The sequence below is a fragment of the Rhineura floridana genome, chromosome 16 (assembly GCF_030035675.1).
Source record: "Rhineura floridana isolate rRhiFlo1 chromosome 16, rRhiFlo1.hap2, whole genome shotgun sequence".
NCBI classification, from domain to species: domain Eukaryota; kingdom Metazoa; phylum Chordata; class Lepidosauria; order Squamata; family Rhineuridae; genus Rhineura; species Rhineura floridana.
The window spans coordinates 31,177,734-31,199,476 of record NC_084495.1 but is presented as its reverse complement, the minus strand read 5'-3'; the positions used below and the strand labels follow the sequence as shown (position 1 = coordinate 31,199,476).

The following is a 21,743-nucleotide window of genomic DNA, read 5'->3' as shown; positions in this document are numbered from 1 at the left end:
AAATTCATTAGAGAGACAGGGACCCTCATTCTCCTCCTTTTCCGCCTCTTCTCTGGCACCTCTTCCATTTTGTTTGGCTAGTTTAAAAACGGGCAACATGACCTGTTCCGTGATGGGAAGAGTTCACATGCCTGCCCTCCACTGTCGGAGGCAATATGCCTTTGAATGCCAGTTGCTGGGAATCTCAGGAGGGGTGAGTGTTCTTGTGCTCGGGTCCTGCTTACTGGCTTCCCACGGGTATTTGGTTGGCCACTGAGAACAGGATGCTGGACTAGATGGGCCTCCTTTGGCCTGATCCAGCTCTTCTTGTGTACCATGACTGTTGTCTTCCTGCCATGCTGGATGGCATCCCGTCTTGTCTTTTAATTCATTCCCTTCTAAATTGTAATCATTGAGAACACATTAGGAGTGAGATGCGGCGGCGGTGTTAGAGGGATGGAGAGCGACAGAGAAGCTAAAGCAGACAATTGCCTTGTAAACATCTGGGGGATCGGGATGGCTATTAAACGGGAATGCTCTGTACCAAGCGAGGTGCGCGTACACACACAGGCGAGTTTATCCAAGCAAATCAATTCAAGTTAATCTTTCAGTGTCAGCTGGCTGGGTTTTTGGACTGGTGATGAATGTTTGTGCTGGGAAGATGAAATGCCAGAATACCAGGCAGGGCTCTGACAGCTACAGATGGTACCAATTACTGGCACTAGAGCCTGTCCTGCTGTGGGCCCGAGATGTCTGATTTGTGGTCTCAGCGAAATGAAGGGGAAGCTTCCCAGCTGGGCTTGTCACCTGCCCTAGATCGCTCCATACCAAACGGTGGGGAAAGAGAGAGAGAGATTAAAACAAAAGTATTTTAATCACGTTTCTTTGCATATTGATGCTTATTGCAACCTCATGGGTGGGCATTGTGCAAAAAGGAAAAAGGGTGCTTAAGAATCCTTTCTTGCTCACTTTTGTTTGTGTTTATGCTTTGTTCATTTTTTGCAAAGGACAAGGAAAGATACATAAAGGGCTCATTTAAAAACAATTTTTTTTTTAAAAAAGGCAAACAGATCAGCAAGAGAGATTTATTCTGTGATTCCTGGGCAGTGTCAGGACAGGGTATGGATATGCTAGAATTCCACCCAATTCAGATTTGGTACTGAATTTTCCATTAATTCACTTACTCCCAATCGCTCAGGATCAAATTTTAATGTAGCAAATTGCCACTGCTGTTTTTGGAAACTGACTTTTTAAAAAAAAAAAAATCTGTCTCTAAAAAATTGACTGTAAGAATGATAATTTATCAGTATTTCCTTTTAAAATATCAGTATTTTCTTCAAAATATAAATATTGAATGAATATTTAAAAATATTTAAAATGTTGATATTAATATTGATACATCTTCCGAGCGAAAAAAATCACGGATCTGTGAAAGCAGCAGCTAGCGGATAGAGAACAAACTCGAACTGATGCCAGCCTGTTAGGTCGACGGAATGCTTCTGAACTGGCACCGGCCAACGGATCTCAGTCCTAGAACAGAGTCCCCCCGTTGGTGGCCTTTAGGCCTGGAAATCCCTTCCAGACACCTCTGCCTACATGGTACCACAACTCTCTCTTCCCTAAAATCCCTCTTCATAAAAAACCATTTCTGTGAAGCATAATCCCTTAGAAGAAGGTTGGGGAACTCTCTGTTTTTCTGGCAAAGGCCTCATTCCCTCCAAGGGGGGCATTTGTTGGGGGTGGCGTGCCAGTGGTGGGCACTAGGGCCAGGGCCAGATGTTGCTCAGGTCTCCCCTTTTTCTCTTTCTACCACCCCTCTTTTCTCATTCTTTTCCTCTCTCTGCTCCCTTCTCTCTTTCCGCCATCCCTTCCCTCTCTCTTTCTCTCTCTGTGCTCTCCTTCCCTCCCCCTTTTCCTTCCTTGCCACCCACATGAAATCAAGCCAAGGGACAAATGTGCCCATTGGGCTGCAGGTTGCTCATCTTTGCTTTAGACCAGTTATAGGGAAACTTTGGCCCTCTAGCTCTTGCTGAACTACAACTCCCATCATCCCTAACCATTAGCCATCCTTCCTGGGGCTGATGGGAATTGTAGTTGAGCAACATCTGGAGGGCCAAAGGTTCCCCAAACCTGCCTTCAACGTTATCCACATCCAAAAAGAAGCCTGTGCATGTTTTCCTCATGGCCACCCCATGTTACCCTTACTCTTCCACTGTTCCCCCCTCCCACATCTGAACACACATAAACCCAGAGATACAATTTGGATTTTAATTGTAAGCTCTTTGAGGGCAAAGACCAGGCCTGTTTGCTTATGTTACTCTGTAAAAGCACCTGTGCATTGATAAATGATATCATCAACAACAACAGCCTGCAGGCACAGGCATTTTGATTGAGAATCATCCATCTTTATTTTTAATGCAAGCCTTTTGTCTTCTTCCCAGGCATTTGAACCAAATCCTCTTTTTTTCCTCTTGCTGCTGCACTGATGGTCTCCTCTGTCTTTCTCATTTCTAGACTTGTTCAGGAGATGGACAAATTTGTCAAATCACTTTCTCTTCATTTCCAATTTTTCCACCTGTAAATTCAGTTTATCATATTTTTGCGTTAGCTTGCAATTTTTTTAAGTCCTCATTTGTCAGCATGTTAGTGGCTCCTAGTATTTATCTTTGGGTATGTAGTTTTTTCTTAATATACCTATTTGCAAGCCATTCCCCCTAATATAATGCATTTGGAAATGTTATTTTCACTTATTTAGCTACATTTTCCCCTTGAGGAAAGAGAATTGCATCATTTATTTTATTTTATCTACTTCATTGCATTTATATCTCACCTTTTCTCCAAGGAGTTCCAGGTGGCGTCCATGGGTCTCCCCCTCCTCATTTAATCCCCACAACAACCCTGTGAGGTAGGTTAGGCTGAGAGGTCTCCCTAGTTCCAGTCCAACACCCTAACCGCTACATCACATGGACTCTCATGAAATTTAGAGAAGTGCAAATTTCAAAGACTTATTTCATGCAGAGTCTTTGGGATGGGCTCTGAAAGGAGCACTTTTGCTAGAATGATTTCAAATCAGGTTTGTGAGTGAATGTCTGTTAATTCATATTATACAGCCAGGTGAGTGGCTGTATTCTATAGGCAGCTTGGATTTTTCACATTCCGCAATGTTAAATTGAAAATACCCGCCATGCCATTCTGTTGCTTCCCATAAGCTCATTTCAAAACAAAACCTTACAAAATTTATAGTCCTGAATTCAGAAATGCTTGCTTAACAATCCTCCAAGTTTTCATGGCGAGGCACGTTACCAAATTCTTCCAAGCTACACAGGAATGGATTGGACTGGGAAAGACCAATCCAAATTGTGCTTGCATTTTGACAACTTTGTAGGGCAGTACAATATCTCAGAGAGGAGGTCAGGTCTCCTGCTCCCCTGGTGCATTCACTATAGCTGCCCAATTTCCCTTCTTTTTAAAGTTTGATAGAAATATCTGTTGGCTATAGGTATGTTCTTAAACCACAAGATTTTTTTTTTTACCCATTAGTGAATATATAATTAAAGTTAGGATGGGCTGGATGGGGGTCAACAAACTGAAGATGAATCCTGATAAGATGAAGGTGCTGTGGGTGGGTAGTTCCTGGGTCTGGGAATTAGGTGCACAGTCTGTTCTTGGAGGGGCTGTAATCAGAGGTGTAGCAACTGGGGTGGCAAATGAGGGCATTGCCCCCCCCAAATGATAATTCTGCCCCCCAAAATGAAATTTTCAGTCAGTCCGCAAGTTTCTAGCATTGCAGTAACTTAAAACTTCACTTGAGCTTTTAGAAATACACTTTAGGCATTCAAAAAGATGGACAGTGCCAAGTTACCAAGGGAATGAGAACACAGTAAATGTAAGAGTTAAAAGTGTGAATGAAGTGAACACAAGTCTTGGTGGATGGGAAGGGAACTGGCAAACTTAAGGGTTTGTAACTGGAGGAAGAAAAGGCAGGAAGGACAGTATTGTTATGCACTGCAGAGCATCTCCCCCTCCCCTGTAATGCTCAGCCAGCCCCTGTAGGTAGTAGGTGCTACTAGTGCATCTGGTGGGTGTGCCTAGGCTTTGGGGGCTGGACTGTGCAGCAGCCTAGCCGAGTCCAGGGCAGGACCAGAGAAGAAGCAGAGAGGTGAATGAGCTGGCTCTCCAAGGCCCAGGAAGCTCAATGAGACCTTTGTAACTTAGTTTAGACAATGGGTAGCTAGGATAGTGTGTGTGTGTGTCTGGGGGGCATTTCTTCCCTAGATTGTTTAAAAAGTTGAAATAGATATCCTTTCAATCTTTTCAAGCTGGTTCCATTTCAGCTTGATTTGGAAGAGTATAATGTGGCTAGAGGCTTAGCTGCAACAGTTTAGACCTCCACCCAACTGTGCAAATCATTAGAAAGAATTCATCTTATTTAACTTTTCTCATGCAAACCTAAGTGCTACCAAAATGGTGCGTGAGATCTGCTGGTAGAGCCATCAGAAGCAATGTTAACTGGTTGGCCCAGGGCCTTTCTGTCAAACAGAGATTGCGTGCTTGTACAGTTGATTCTAGCCCTTGTGGTTAGGAGAGAGGTATAGCTCCTATGTGACATGCTGTCAAGCATTTCTTTAAGAAAAGTGATATTTATAGGTATTAATTTAATTTTTAAAGTGAAACTTCTCTTAATTGCTTTCATGTCATGGCAAAGGAGACCTTGGTAGTTAGTTCCAGGATGCAGCTGCCTCAAGAGAACTGAACTCACAGTTCATGAGCTTACTAAAACATTGCACCTGTACAAAGAAGACTTTCCACACATGTACACATTGTATGCTGCAGGACTTACCTTTGGTGCATCTACAGTTGTGTGTGAAAATTCATTCTCATCTTTGACATACATGCTGACACCGTGCAGGTGTTCAGTTGTTCATAAGAGAAAAACAAACTTCATAGGATCATAGAATAGTAGAGTTGGTAGGGGCCTATAAGGCCATCGAGTCCAACCCCCTGCTCAGTGTAGGAATCCAACTTAAAACATACCTAACAGGTGGCTCTCCAGCTGCCTCTTGAAGGTCTCCAGTGTTGGGAGCCCAGCACCCTCCTCAGTAATTAGTTCCATTGTCATACTGCTCTGTTTGGAATTTTTTTCCCTGATGTTCAGTCGAAATCTGGCTTCCTGTAATTTGAGCCCATTATTCCGTGTCCTGCACTGTGGGACGATCGAGAAGAGATCCTGTGGTCCTCAGAATAGCTTTTCAAGTACTTGAAGAGTGCTGTCGTATCTCCCTCAGTCATCTTTTGCCAAGGCTAAACATGCCTAGTTCTTTCAGTCTCTCCTCATAGGGCTTTATTTCTAGTCCTCTGATCATTCTCGTTGCCGTCCTCTGAACATGTTCCAGTTTGTCTGCATCCTTCTTAAAGTGTCGTGTCCAGAACTGGATGCAGTACTCAAGATGAGGCCTAACCACTGCCAAATAGAGGGGAACTAGTACGTCACAAGATTTGGAATATACTTCTGTTAATGCAGCCTAAAATAGCATTTGCCTTTTTTGCAGCCACATCGCACTGTTCGCTCATATTCAGCTTGTGATCAACAACAATTCCAAGTATCCCCCATCTTATAACTGTGCCTTTGGTTTCTTTTTCCTAGGTGTAGAACGTTGCACTTATCCCTGTTGAATGTCATTCTGTTGTTTTCAGCCCAGTGCTCCGGCCTATCAAGATCCCTTTGAATTTTTTCTGTCTTCCAGGGTATTAGCTATCCCTCCTAATTTTGTATCATCTGCAAATTTGATAAGTATCCCCTTCATCTTCTCATCCAATAAAATTTTTGAAGTGCACTGGACCCAGGACTGAGCCTTGCGGTGCCCCGCTCGTTACCTCCCCCCAGTTTGAGAAGGAACCATTGATAACCATGATGATGATGATGATGATGATGATGATGAAGAAGAAGATTTATTAGTTGCTTTGATACCCGAAGGTCCCAAAGTGACTTACACAATGTTAAAACAAAACAAATAAAACAGGCTATAAAAACATAACAATCAAGAAAAACACAACAATGGCAATACCACCCCCATACAGCCACAGGAAGGTTTGGCAGCATATCCATTTACCCATGTTTACCCATGTGCAGCACTTATTGATGGTGGGGGTGGGAGAGGTACAGAGGACACTTCCTTATACAGAGTCAGGCCATTGGTCCATTTAGCTCAGTGTTGTCCACCCTGACTGGCAGAGGTTCTCCAGGATTACAGGCAGGCGTCTCTCCCAGCACTACCTGGAGATGCCGGGGATCGAATTTAGAACCTCCTGCATGCAAGGCAAATGCTCTACCAGTGTGTTCCGGTCAGAGCTTGGAAAAGTTACTTTTTTTTAACTACAGCTGGGGCTGATGGGAGTTGTAGTTCAAAAAAGTAACTTTTCCAAGCTCTGGTCCGGTCCTTCCCCTACAAGGAGGTAATGGTGGTGTTGGTGGTGAAAGTCTTGTAGCTACCCTAGCTTATGTAATGTTAAAACTGTGGATCAACTTAATCACTCTCCTACAGCACAGTATGCCTAATCCTTGGCACTGGCCAGCAGGTTTGTGTTTCGTTCCCCTTGGCTCCATGCCAGCACCAGAGACTCTGTTTTCTTTTTTAAAATTTCTCTTGGCAGATCCTTAAAAGTCACTGGAGGACTTTGCCTGGGTAATAAAAAAAAAAAAGGCAAGCTTTATTGAAAACTCTCTTTTTTTCCAGTATTGCATGCCAGCTATTTTAAAATGTTACGGTCATGTTAGTGCATATTTTAATGACTCTAGTCCAGAAAAATGCTATATCCTGTGGCGAGATATTCAGGCCTCCCAACAGCAGCTAATAATCAAGCCTCTCTCTCTCTTTCTGACCTCCCAATACGTATAAATATTCAGCTAGGTTTTCAGAAATAAATAAGGTCTTATGAGAAACCACCAGTATAAAACTCTCTGTAGTGCAGTGGGGCTTTTGAATAGGCCTATTACATGTTTGCATTGGGAAGGCGAAACTCTCTTCAGGTAGCCATGTGTCCTACTGAGAGGACAGTCCTCTTTTCAAAAGGCTGTCAGATTTGAAGGGGTCCTCTGTTTGAAGGGCTGCCCAGCTTAAGGAGAAAGAAAGAAAAACCCACTTGAAGTCTGGCTTCCTTAAAAGTAAATAAATCTGGGTTTCCATGCAGGAGCTCCAAGAGAGCTTCCTTCTCTACCTCCTACAGCAAAAGTTGCAGAGAAAGCTCCGGGGACTTCAAGAGCTGCAGTTTCTTTGATACAGGCATTGTCTCTTGCAGCCAGATGAGTCCCTGTTTGACCTGACCTCTTCCTTAGAGGAGATGTTTGTTATGCTAAGCCTCCCTGGAGGTGAAATCCTCCATAGCACCAAGGGCTGTGTGAAGTATTTGGCCAAGCTGATGCCACTTCGTATTAAAATTATGTTTCCAAGAACAGATTTTTATTTTCAGCCATGATACTCTGGATCATGGCCATCTCATCCTTTATTCCTTTCTATCTCTACTGTTCCATATAATCCACAGGAGTGGTTTTCAGATGGTCTTCTGGAAGAACTTTGGTGTTCAATTAGATCAGTAACGTGTCAAGCTGCTCAGGTTTACCACCAATACTAATCTTCTCCTACAACAGGAATGGGAAACCTCAAGCCCAGAGGGCAAATGCGGCCCGGGATTCTCAACACCTTCTCCCCAGGCCGTGCCCCTCACTAATGCTGCTTCTCGCCCTCTTTTTGTGTTTTTCCCCGGCTGGAATGTGTCCTTGCTCTGATAATGCCTCTTGCATATCTGGATGGCGGGTAGAGGGGCGTGTGAGAGTGTGTGAGTATAGGAAATACCCTGCTGTACAAAGATAACTTTTAAAGCCCTTGCTGCACCCACTTTTCCCTCTGGCTCCTCACACCATTGGCATGAGGCCCTCGGCAGGTTGCCCGGAAGGAGATGTGGCTTTCAGGGTCGCCAGGCTCAGGGCCCGAGACTGATCCTGTATCTTTAGGGGAAGAGAAAGTCAGCCAAGTGCAGGTGTTCTTGCAACACTGTAATGGGAAAAACCACAAGGTGGAATTCTCCCTTCCCTCTGCACAACTTTTAAAGATACAGAAGACGTCTTGGAGGCCGGGCCTGGAGAATCTAAACTGTATGTTGCTTCCTTATAAAATAAACATTAAAAAAAGGAAGAGGGGGCTACAAACGTGTTCATTCATAAAATGTTGGGGAGAATGGGGTACAAATCCATGTGCAAGGAGGCACTAATAGTAAGAAAAATCATGCAACCAGTTGGCCCAAGGCTACCTCGCATCACACGAAACTGATTATGAGTCATCCGTAAGGAGGCTCATGCAACCAGAATTTATGTTCTGCGTCCAGAAACACAGTTGTTTCTTATTGGGCCAAAGGAACAGAAGAAGCTGCCGCACACTGGGTCAGAGCATTGGTCCATCTAGCTCAGTGTTGTCCACACTGACTGGCAGCCGCTCTCCAGGATTTCAGGCAGGGGTCTCTCCCAGCACTACCTGGAGATGTGGGGTAATTAATAATGAGATAAATAATTCCAAGATTTTCCTAGGTTTTCCAAACTGTGTTTCAGGGAGCTGCTGCATTTCGTGGAAAGTTATCAAAGGGTTCCCCAATGAGACAATTTGTAATGGTGGAACAGCTTCTCCAAAAGAGAGCTAGCTCACTGCAACTGGTCATCCCCAAGAATGCACAGCCCCAGTGGAGCATTAGGGTGATTCCAAACAGACCAGCTAGTGGCTCCATTTAAACTAAGCATGCAACACAGGGCATGCCCCAGAATCCTCTGCAGCACCTTAGGAACATAGAAAACTGCCTTATACTGAGTCACACTATTGGTCCATCTAGCTCAGTATTGTCTACACTGACTGGCAGCAGCTATCTGGGTTTTAGGCAGGGCTCTCTCCCAGCTCTACCTAGAGATGCCTGGGCTTGAACCTGGGACTTTCTGCTTGCAAGGCCTTTACCACTGAGCTACGGCCCTTCCCCATCATTTCCACTGACTGTGGCTTCTTAAAGGCAGTATCCATTTACTTCCGCAACGTTTGTCTTCCACCGATTTAAATGCCAAAAGGGTGATTATATTTTTTTTAGATCTTTCATGTGTAGACCAAGGTATTGCACACACTAAGGGTACCAGTGGTGGATTAACCATAAGATAAGATACTAGGGGGAGAGAACTACAATTTCATAGACAGAGGTGATTTGATACATGAAGCAGATGTTTACCATTTGCGTATGTGTCTGTGTATGTATGTAAACTGAGCGAGGACTTTTGATGACGTCTGGTGCAGCCTGCTGCTGTAAGAAGATCCTTATCAGTTTCGTGCCATTGTTTTCATTTCCCGTTAGAAGCTTGTGATTCTGGTGTCGGTCGGTCTGGCTGCAAGCATCTTTACACAAGTGTGTCACATGTATGTATTAATTATATGTGCGTGGATGTGAGAGGGTAGGTTGGGAAAGAGAGGGGGTTGGGAAACCTATGGGGCAAGGCAGGGATGGAGGAATCTGTCCATTTCAGTGTCTTGCAGCTTCTCATTTTTTTTCAGTCTTCAGTTCTCCACATTTCTACAGCAATTAAAAAAATCCTCATGAAAATTCATCAGCGTTTCAATGTGAATGTCTCCTAATGTACACCTTCGTATATGCTGTGTTAACTAATATGCACATTTTTGCAAGCAATTTCCCGTGTGATAATACATTTTTGTATGTTACTTTCCCTATATGCATTTTATTCATACTTTCCCCTAATAACCTTTGGCCCTCCAGATGTTGGTGAACTACAACTCCCATCATCCCTGGCAACTAGCCATGCTTTCTGGGGCTGATGGGAGTTGTATTTCAGCAACATCTGGAGGGCCTAAGGATTCCCACACCTACCCTAATACATGCACTTTTGTGCACACTGGTTGGCTGGAGAGCTACAGCGCAAATTTCAGAGACCTTGGGATTTCAAAGGATGATGTTTGCATATTTGGCTTGCGTATTTGAGAAGGGCAAATTAGGTAGTTTCTCATAACAAATACAAACAAAATCAAATTTCTCCCCCATCCCTAGTGTGAGGATACAGCCTGTCCCATCCTTCCATCAAGCAATTCCCTAGTTTGATATAGAAAGGCTGTCCAGCGATTCCCTCCTCCCCATTCAAATATGGTGAACAGAAGGGGACCATCTTGTCCCTGGGGGATGGGGGCAAAAGTGTGGACTTTGTGGTGGTGGTGCTCCTCTGGCACGGTGGTAGCCACCATTTCCTCACCCAGAAGTCCCCTTGAGGTGATGCTGCACCCAGGGTCAGAGCCAAAGATAGGCATGATTGGGCACCTACCAAGGTGCAGACCCCTGCAATGGGCCCACTATCACTCTCTGCAGATTGCTGTTCTGGCTTCTTATAATCTTTGTTGCTGGTGCCTCTGTTCACTCACCTCTCTAAGCATGCAAGCAGCCACAAGAGTGAGGAGATGCATCAGCACCATCTACCTGCCTTCAGCTCTCCCTCTGATGGTTGTATGGATTTGGCCTGGAGCAGGGGTGTAGTTGTACAGGGTCTCTGGGGGTCTTAGACTCCTTACCTTTTGGGGATCAGGGACCCAGTAGGGTTCCTATGTCTCCAGCATCCTACAAGCCAATCAGCATGAAAGGGAAGTGTGTTAGCCACTGAGAAGAACCTTCTAACATGACTCTTTTCAGTAGCTAACACACTCCCCTTCCATGCTTATTGGCTTCTAGGAATGTCTCTTGTTGTGGGAGAAGGCACGCGTGGGAAGGACTGGGGAATGTGGAGATGTCAACGGAGAGCAAGCGAGTGAGGGGGCATGGCATGACTATCCTGAAGGGATCCTTTACTTCTGGATTTGCCACTGTACTATTGGCCTGGAGCGGGAGAAAGGACAAGTGAGGGAGGTGGCAGAGAAGAGGAGCAGGGCTGGCAGAGGGGGTCTTCCCTTGCAGTCAGAAGGGCCTAGGTTCATTCTCCAGCTTCTTCACGTTGGTCTGAGAAAGGGTTGCCTGAAACCCCAGGGAGCCACTGCCAATCAGAGTAGACAACACTGAGCTAGATGGACCAAGGGTCTGACTCAGTATTTAAGGAAGCTCCCTATATTCCTATGAATCTGCCACTGACATTGGCTGCATCCACACATAATGTCATTTCCAGTGGACCTATGGCGGAGAGGGAAATGGTGGTCACCTATTGGACTTCTGCTGCCACTGCAGGAAGGGAACCACGGCCACACAACTGGTGGGAGCAAGAAAGACAAGCTAGGGGTGGTTTGAGGCTAATATCCGAAACCCTCCTCCTTACTGAAGGTTGGTGTCTGTTGTAGCGGAGAGTAGAAATAGTTGGATAAGACTGTAGCTGAAAGAAGAAATAAGCTCAAGGTTTATTACTATTAGGAAATGGTCATTCTGACTACAGACATACATGTGGCTGCTGTAGAGCCAAGAGGCTCATCCTCAGAGACTCTGCCTCTGACTGATGAGAAAGGAAGAGGAAGGAATTAAAGCCTGAGGAAAAAGAAAGCAGCAGTAAAAGAAGGAGCCAGCGAGGGAAGAATAGATTCCCATTCTGTCTGTTGCCCTCCATTGGTTCAGGTTACTTGTTACAATTTCATGTTGAAACTTCTGGAATAATTTTTGGCACTCTCTCTCTCTCTCTCTCTCTCTCTCTCTCGTGTGTGTGTGTGTGTGTGTGTGTGTGTGTGAGAGAGAGAGAGAGAGAGAGAGAGAGAGAGAGAGAGAGTATGTAATGAGCTTTCAGTTGCAAAACTGCATGTTTCTTATTTCCCCCCCTCAAAGGTACCTATTATCCAAAGATACAAATTATCCAAATGATTTTCTTTCTTTTCTTTTTTTAAAAAGATACCTATTATCTAGATATAAATTTTCTTCTGACTGTGAGATAAATCAGGAAGAAGGAAGAAGGGGGTGCAGAGGGAGGAAGGGAGGGAGAGTTTTAAAGGTTATTTATATTGTCTGACAGTAGAATGTGACATTTTCTCCCTGGAAAACGAAAATAGCCAGGAAGCAGATGAGCCTGGTTTGAGGTAAAAAAGAAAGGAACAAAAAGTACATTTTAATGAGACATTTACAAATTGTTCTGCACAGAGAGATCCACAATATAGCAGCCGTTTGTCAGGGAACGCAATGCAGATGTCTCTCTTTGGGGTTTGTCCTGAAGCAGCGTTGGTTCAAAATCCACAATTATGACTCCTTGTTACAGACTTGGCTTCCGTTGCCCATTTGGACGTGGCTGGTGCTGGCCTGCCTTTCATTCTAACACAGAGTAAGATCCCACTGCAATTAATTTTCCCCATGGGAAGACAAGAGGCTGTGGGAGAAGGATAATAGTATTTCTGAGAGTGCCACCAGAGGTTTCCTCTGCGTAGGAGACAGCTTTTTGGCACAGTACCTGATGGTGGTGGTGCTTGAAAAAGCAACGCGGGAGGTTAAGAAGTGATGATATCCCAGTGGAGATGAAATCAACATTGAGCATTGTTATTTCTTGTTCCTTGACTCAGTGTGACAGTTCTTTAAAGCAGCAGGGGAGCTCCTGTGGCCAGGTTCAGAGGCTCTCAGAGGAAATGTGCTGCAGGGGACTGGCTTCTCTACCTACCAGGCAGGCAGCTTCAGTAGGATTAAGCCAGGCAGGGGAAAGCTTTGTGCAAAATAAGTGGGACCTGCAACAAAATGTTACAGCATGGAGTGCTCCTGTTCTGGGTTCCAGCATCCAGCCACCCATGTCCTTCTCTAAGATACACCATTCCAGCCCTTCCATTTTTTCCCTTCCTCTCAACAGCCTTTGCCGCTGTTCATGCTTCTTACTTATTGGGCTGTTTTTGCTTCCCCCCACTAAAGTTTGGGGGGTTTGGGGGGGAGTGTACATCTGTCTGCTGTTACCTTCCTCTTGTGGATGAGTGGTGCCATTTTGACTACATATAGACCCACACTCCTCAATCATCTCAGAGTGCAGAACACAGAATAATGAACTAAAGTTGCAGGAAGCCATATTTAGGCTGAACATCAGGAAAAACTTCCTAAGTGTTAAAGAAGTATGGCCATGGAACCAATGACCTAGGGAGGTGGTGGGCTCTCCAGCACTGGAGACATTCAAGAGGCAGCTGGACAGCCACCTGTCAGGTATGCTTTAAAGTTGAATTCCTGCACTGAGCAGAGGTTAGACTCGATGGCCTCATAGGCCCCTTCCAACTCTCCTATTCTATGATTCTATGAAAATGAATTTGCTCTTGGAATATATGCAGAACGCAGCCTGTACCTCCCTTGACTTTGCTAATCAGGGCTTGGGAATTGGTTTTTTTTTTAAGTCTACTTTACAATGACATGGGGAAGCTTGGCCAGGTAAAATTTCTACTGTGTGGTCTCTGGAACGCAGATCTACCAGTGCATATAATTTGCAGTTCTTCTTTTGTATTTGGATGGTACTGAAAACTAATAAAACTCATATCCTAAATAAGGGGGAGGGGAGCTCACTTCTCAAGCCCTGCTGACTTGTGCAGGTCGCGGCAAAAGGTGGAGTTTTTTTTAAAAAAGAATGTGATGTTTTAAAGATGTCTTTCAGGCATTTTAAGTGCTTCATCATTTGTTTGCTGCCCTGGGCTCTTTTTGGGATGGAGAGCAGGATATAAATTTAAATAACAGTAGTAGTAGAAGCCGCAGCAGCAGTAGTAGTAGTGATTCTCATTTTCCCATGGTGGTTCTTTTTTTAAAAAAAAAATCATACACACAGACCCCTTGAAACCAACTGAATGAGAGCATAACCTATGCCAGTTCCAGGCTGCCATCGATGTGACCAATCCTGGGTCCACTCAGGAGAATGGAAGTGCTTTGGATCCTGTGGGTCCAAAGCTGCTTGTGTCCCAAGTCTCTCCTGCTTCTGGAATGCTTTGTTTGAGGGCTTAATGCAGGTACAGGAGTAGGAGAAACCCCAGTGGTCAATCTACACCTGTGGAACTTTTAACAGGAGTCGTGGGATATCTCTGTCTTGGACGTCCCCCCCACCATCAAAGTTCTTCTCCAGTGGTGGGGAGGCACCCTTGCCCTATCCCAACCCCGTCAAGGAAGTGGGCCGTGAGGACTAAGAGTCCTTTTTTAGCCATCTTCTGAAGCTCTCCTTTCCAAACTGGACTGATGCCTTGCACAACTTGACATGGGTCTGGGTTGGTGCATGTAGGGAGAGGTTAATTAGATTTTTATCCTGCCCCTCTTCCCAAAGGAGTCCAGGGCAGTATACACACACACACACACACATGTACCTATGTATATATACACATACACACACCAATACCTTTTTTGTATTTTAATATAAACAATTTTTATTTTTGTTTAAAACAATTATTCTGAAATGATGCATATATTTTCATCAATGAAAGTCTTCACACTTTTCTTTTGCTTTAAGGAAGTGATTCATATCATGATTCAGGACAGAAGCACTTTGTTCCTCTTTGTTCTCCTTTTCAGGCAAACACACAACCCTCTTTTCTCTTTGGGTTCATTCCATGCCGCTGACCTGCCGTGCATCAGCCCCTTTCCCTTCCACACTCCTGCAAACATCTCTATTACCACCTCTCTCTCCCCGCCACCCCTGGCCTTTTTGGAGTAGTAGAGAGAGTCTGTTCTTTCCTTGCACCAGACTACCCATTTATAACACCTGTCTTTTATACATCCTAGGATCAGGAGGATTCCCCCACCCCACCCCCGCAAACTCTCCTCTTCAAACACTTTTTTGTGTGTGTGTCTTTTGCTTCTTTTCCTTAGCTGATGGCTTTTATGGTAACATGCCTGTGAACCTCATGGATGCAAGAGGTTGTTTTAAAAAAAAAACAAAAAAACACCTGTGTCGATTTGTAACTTTATAAAGGGAACAAGGTGTGTTCCAAGGAACTGTGGTGTTTGTCAGACAGATGTTGTTCTGTTATGAATAATGGAAGCCATTTGGAAGACTTTCAAAGACATCATGGGCTGGGGGCAGTGAATATTCATAACATCTGCAAACTCCCTTTCCTGAAAGATGTAAAAGAGTAGGTACAATGGACTGGTAGAGCGGAAGGTAGGGAAGCCAACAGTAGGTGGAGCCAGAGACAACAGTAGGCGGAGCCAAAGCCAACCAACTCCAGACGTTCCTCTCTGTTGAGTTCTACAAAGGCGATACTGTGACAGACAGTGCCGCCCCCTGGATTAATTGCAGACAAGAAGGAAGGAAGGCGCAGGCTGGCTGAGGGCAGCCTCAGTTTGGTGGGACGGTGCCTCACATACCTTAATGGACCAGCCTCCACTGAGTAGATATAAATAGTAAAGAATTTGCGGGTGTGTTTAGTCCAGAAGCAATTCAGGAGAAATGCTACATAGTGTTGTTGTTTTTCCTCAACCTCTTATGTGGGCAGATCCTGATTCTGTGCCCTGCTGAGGTATTTAACCCAAAAACTCGCATCATGATGTTGCTGAAAATTAAGGAGTGTGATTTGTGTAGAGAACATCAAAATCAGGATAGAAAGCACTGTTGCCTCCGTTCCAGAAAGGTTATGTTTGAGTATTTAATGCTCAAGTAGTTTGTTATACTATGACAACTAAGATAGTACATATATGCCATTCACGTCCCATTGACTGTCAGGCCATATCTGCACCATACATGTAAAGCACAATTAATAACATTTTAACAGTCACAGCTTGTCCCCAAAGAATCCTTGATGCAGTAGTTTGTTAAGGATACTGAGAGTAGTTAGGAGACCCCCTATTCTCCTCACAGAGCTGCAGTTCCCAGAGTGGTTTAACAATCAAAACCTCTTCCCAGGGAAGTATGGGAATTGTAGCTCTGTGAGGGGAATAGGGGTCTCCTAACCATTCTCAGCACCCTTCACAAACTACAACTCCCAGGATTCTTTGGGGCAAGCCATGACTGTTAAATTGGGATAAGAATGTTGTAAATGTTTGGTGCGGATGTGGCCTCAGATGGGATGCTTTCTTCCTCTATGATCAAACCAAAGATAATGCAAACTTTTCAAAGCTGAAGTACCTTGACCAGTGCTTTGAAAGTTTGGATCAAAACCCGGAGCAGATTCCACTGCCCCACTGACATGGAGCCACCAGCTGCTACTGACTGGATCATGTCTGCATCTATCTCTCCCTACCACCTGATTGCAGAGAAGGAGTGTTCATCCTAAACCAGTGCCTGGAGGCTGTGAAGGGCTGGATGTGGGCTAACAAACTGAAACTTAATCCAGATAAAACGGAAGTGTTGATGGTCAAGGGGGAAACTGTGCCAGGGATAGGGTTGCAACCTGTTCTGGATGGGGTTGCATTCCCCTTGAAGGAGCAGGTCCGCAGTTTGGGAGTACTCCTGGATCCTTCCCTGTTGCTTGAATACCAGGTGGCTGCGGTAGCCAGGAGTGCTTTTGGCCAACTCAAACTGGTCTACCAGCTGTGTCCGTTCCTGGAAGCAGTTGACTTGGCCTCAGTGACACATGCATTGGTGACATCGAGGCTTGATTACTGTAACATACTCCATGTGGGGCTGCCTTCGGAAATTACAGTTGGTTCAAAATGCAGCAACCAGAATGTTGACTGGAGCATGGCGCAGGGAGCATATCACCCCTGTGCTTTATCGACTCCACTGGCTCCCAATTTGTTTCTGGGCCCAATTCAAAGTCCTGGTTCTGATCTTTAAAGCCCTAAATGGCCTTGGACCAATGTACCTGAGGGACCTCTTATGCCCGTATGTACGTGCCCAGGATTTAAGATCATCTGCCTCTGGTCTCCTCTGCATGCCTGGTATGAAAGATGTCAGACTGGCAGGCACACGGGAGAGAGCCTTTTCAGCTGTGGCCCCCAAGCTTTGGAATACCCTACCCCAAGAAGCCCACTCTGCTCCCGCCCTAATGGTTTTCCAGACACTTCTGAAAATGATCTTGTTCCGGAGAGCCTTTGGAAGGGACTGAGGATAGAGCCTGACACTGATATTATGCCTTCTATGTTAATTTTTACCTCTGCAGGCCCTTCAGTACCACTCCCACTCAGGCTTGCTCTGAATCCCTATAAGGATTATGTTAATAACCTAAATATATATATGAACTCTATCTATCTATCTATCTATCTATCTATCTATCTATCTATCTATCTATCTATCTATCTATCTATCTATCTATCTATCTATCTATCTATCTATAATTTTATGTATTGTGTACAATTTTATTATGTACCTGTTCAGTTTTATTGTAAGCTGCCCTGAGTGCCCTATTATAGGGTAGAAGGGTGGGATAGAAATATTTAAAATAAATAAATAAAATGTGAATCATCAGGAAGTCAGCTGACCACCTGGCCACCATATGTTGCTCTCCTGCTGCCCACATACCATAATCACCGTTCCATCTGTTGGGTTGTCTTGGGCTGCTTTCAGACATGGAGCTTATTGCGTTAGTTTAACGGATTAAAATGATAGCACTTCTGTCCCGATTTCTAAAACTCTTTTCACACTGCAGTACCTGTTGCGTTTTTAGCCAATATACCAGCATTTCACATAACTGCCTTTCACACGGCTGTAATGAACATCTTGTTTTTGTCCCTCAGCCATTATTCACATACACACTAGTTCCCTACTGTGTAGGAAGTCTAAGATCTCATCCCGTCGCCATGCAGCCCCACTCCTTTTAGCATCTGATGCACATTGTTTTTCGTTGTATAGAGACAAGGGTGTGTGTGGGAAATGCTGTTACTACCTGTGCCTATGCTGGAATACTGGTAAATTTTCATAAGGCAAAAAAAAAACTGTACTCCTAAAAGCCGGGAATGCACTGCATGCTGGGATGCCTGTCATGCGAGTGGCTGCAGCTAGTGAAAAACTCCTGTGATTTTCCGGGATCCCAAGCTTGCAAACGGATTATTTCTGGTATTATTTATCACAAAAAGTAGCATTAATCTTGCACTATATTCAGTTCCAAAACTAGCTTGTACATCATGTGAAATATCAAATGTAATGCACAAATTGCCAGGTAAGAAATCATCAGAAAAACAGAATAAAGTGCAGTGTGAAAGCAGCCTTAGTTATTTTACTGGGGCCCAGGTCTTGTCTTAAATACATGAATGCAAAGAAGCGATCAGTAAAGAAGTTGAATTACCCACTTTTGTTTTAAAACAGTCTCCAAATCTAAATCCTTAAGGGTGATTACTTGGCTTTGTGATTTGTTTATCCACACTCGAGGGAAATTTTGCTAATAATTCTGACAAAGGCTCCCTGCCTGTTTATAGTGCTTTGCTGTCGTTTTCATTAACGGCAAATTGTTCAATATGATGCTAAACTGAACTATATTAGATCAGCTAGAAATCTTTGCAGGCTCTCAAAGGTTGGCCATTATATATTCAAAACAGGGACCTAATGTTTCAGAGTTTCATATTCTGCTATAATTATATGGTTCAATGCAAGTGATTATATCTCTTCTTCAGTATCAGACTGAAAAGTTTTGGTTTGCTGGCTCCTTCATAATTTACTGCCTCAGCATAATGGGCCAGCCTTGTGGAAAAAAAGATGATAAATGATGCTGGTGAGGATTCATAGATTTATTAAATTTCTATCAAACTGTGCAACAAAAAAAATCTGCTTAAGTTAGAAATGGGCTCAAATTTTTTAATCAAAATTCATGAGTCCCGGTACTTGCTTCACTAGGTCCGAGGAAGGCTTGAATTGAAGACTGATTAAAGAAAATAAAAGGTTTATTTGAAGTAATTTTTCAATGACGGCTTTTAATTGGATGTTAAATCAAATTCTTATCTTCCTTTCTGCAGATAGCACATTATATAAAATACAGTTAGGGGCTTTGCCACTGTAACCGATACACGGAATAACAATTGACTTTTCACTTTGCGTCGTGAGTAGGGAAGGGCGCCGATTGTCAACCTGTCAGAAATTACCTATGTAAATGAGTTGAAGGATATGAAGATGCTTCTCAGCGCTCCTGGGGGCTGGAGGAGAAATACCAATTTATTTTTCCCTTCAAGGCTGACAGTTGCTTTGCTGACCCTTACAAGTGTCCACCCCCAAGCCCACCCACCAGCCCTTTCATCTTGTTTGCTGGTCTTACTAGCTAAGGTATTTCACTTTGGGGTCATCTGGTTTTCATATTATGTTTCAATGATCAGGTGTGCTCCACCTCCTGAACTACAAAGGTGGAGAATCTGTGGTCCTCGAGATGCTGCTTGACTCCAGTTAGGTACAGAGGAAACTGCCTTATACTGAGTCATAGCCATTGGTCTATCTAGCCAAGTACTGTCTACACTGACCGGCAGCCGCTCTCCAGGGTTTGTGGCAGGGGTCTCTCCCAGCCCTACCTGGAGATGCCAGGGATTGAACCTGGGACCTTCTGCATGCAAGGCAGATGCTCTACTATGGCCCTTCTCCTAATTTTCATAATCCCTGTTGGCCATGCTGGCTGGGGCTGATGGGAGTTGGACTCTGTCACCACCTGGAAGGCCACAGGTTCCCCAGTTCTTCACTCATGCATTCTAAAAGGGGGGGTAATGAAGTGTTAAGACCTAGTGCACACTTTCACAGTGAATGCATCAATTACACAGACACAGACAAATCCACACACGGCACCAGGATAGTTGGACAAGTCTTGTGAAATTAGTGGGACACATTAGTAATGACCTGAGTCTCATTTGTTTCAATGTGGGAAAAGTACAATGTAGCATGATCTGAAAGCACATGAGGCCAGCACCTTGTCACATCTGGGTCTGGTCAGTGCCTGGGTGAGTGATGGCATGGGAACCACATGCATGCCACTTTAGGTTCCATGATGAAGAAAGGTGAGATGTGAGTGTAAGATAATTAAGTGCGGGTCCCAGCCTATATCCTTGAACACGTTGTTTTTCAAACTTTTTACTTTTGTAGCAAGACATCCCTGAGTTTTTGCCCTAGGAGCCCTGTGCACATTGCAAAGGATTCTCACTGATCTTCTAAATGGAAGGACCATGTGCCCTTCTTTATGAGGTCACTCCTCTATTTGTTGGAGGGTAGTCCTTTGATTGAAGAGGTCCTCTGTTTGAAGGGCTGTCCCATCCAAATCCTGTTTAAAGAACCTAATAAAAGGAGAGCAAGGGCCTTGGAGTTGCCCATCAAAGGTCAGCACCTGGACAGCAGATTGAGCAGGCACATAGGTCACCTGGTCACAGTACTCCTTGCTATGCGGAGATATAATGTATTTCTATTTGAATTATAGTACAGTACTTATTTCTAAAGGTGAATCTATACATATAAATCATCATATGCAAATGTTATGCAAATCTGTGTTCTCTTTTTGTGGTGACATGTAAATGACTCTCCCAGTTCTAAGGTGTTCACTCAGTCCACACAGGACATCCACCAAGTTTCCTGAGACCTCGCCATTGACACATATGATTGTGCATAATGGCCTGCAACACACCCAATACTCTTCTGTGGCTGTGCATCAGAACATGGGAAGCTCCCTTATACTAAGTCAGACCATTGGTCCACCCAGCTCAACTTTGTCTACACCACTGTTTTTCAACCGTGGGTCCCCAGGTGTTGTTGGTCTACAACTCCCATCAACCCCAGCCAGCTTAGCCAATGGCCAAGGATGACGGGAGTTGTAGTCCAACAACATCTGGGGACCCACGACTGAAGAACAGTGGTCTACACTGAGTGGCAGCAGCTTCCCAACATTCCAGATAGGGGTCACCCTGAGTCCAATGCCGGGGATTGGACCTGGCACCTTCTATGGGCAAAGCAGATGCTGTACCTCTGAGCTACAGTCCTTCCCATTTGCAGTAACTATGGCATCGGTAACTATGGCATCCCATTTTCCAGGGAATTGTCCATCATTGCTGATCCCCTCCTCGAGGAGGAACCTTTTTTATAAGTCACAAGTCGCCCCAGGGGTCCTTTTTGGGCTGACTCTTTGGTAGCTTTACATGTAAATCAAATACATGTTGCCAGTCCTGCATCTCCCACCATTCAGCTTCCATGGATGACCCTGGGTCCTAGCATTACGAGAGTAGGAGAGAAGCTCCCTGTTAACTGTCTCCATACCGTGCATGTTTTAGTGCACTGCTGTCATGTCCCCCCACATGCCGCCACCATATTTGCTGACTTCCACACACATACACACACACACATTTAAAAAGCCCCAAATACTGTGTGACCTTTCCTCTCAAGGGAGATCTTTGCCCCTGTTGGGCTTCCTTCCAGTTTCCTCTCCTCTATGCTGCTTTCCTTTTGCTCCCTCGCTTTCCCACTCCCTCAAAGTTAATTTTTATATGTGTTGAATCATCTTTCATTTCTGTTTAACCAGCACATTGCCAATTAGCAGCTACATTTCTATTATGGCTTGTGTGAAGTCCAATATTAACTTCTTAGGCAGGGTTGCAGAGTTTATTGTGGAGGTGTAATTTTAGGAGCCTGTTCATTAATTTTGCACAGCGGCATGGGATGGGGGGGGGAGTGAAATCCCTGCATGGCTAAAAGTGAAAGGCTTCCCTCCTTCCTTTCTTCCCTCCTTTCCCCTTTTCTCCAGCGGGTGAATTTGGAAAGTAGAAGCTTTCACTGCTGGAGACTGACTGAAACACTTTATAATCGTTATGCTGAATATTATGATTATTGGTACATTAGTGGGTTTTGAGTTGGTGTATTAGTGGCCCATGCTGTCCTTACTTCTGTTCAGTTCAGTTCAGTTCAGTTCAGTTTATTACGGTCATTGACCAGATAAGTATCCATATAT

At 44.4% G+C, this 21,743-nt stretch overlaps 1 protein-coding gene across 3 annotated transcripts in view; it reads left to right on the top strand.

The window, feature by feature from the left end:
- AFF2 (ALF transcription elongation factor 2) overlaps window positions 1-21,743 on the top strand; it is a 446,876-nt gene that overhangs the window by 185,851 nt on the left and 239,282 nt on the right. The gene's annotated exons all lie outside the window — the stretch shown is intronic.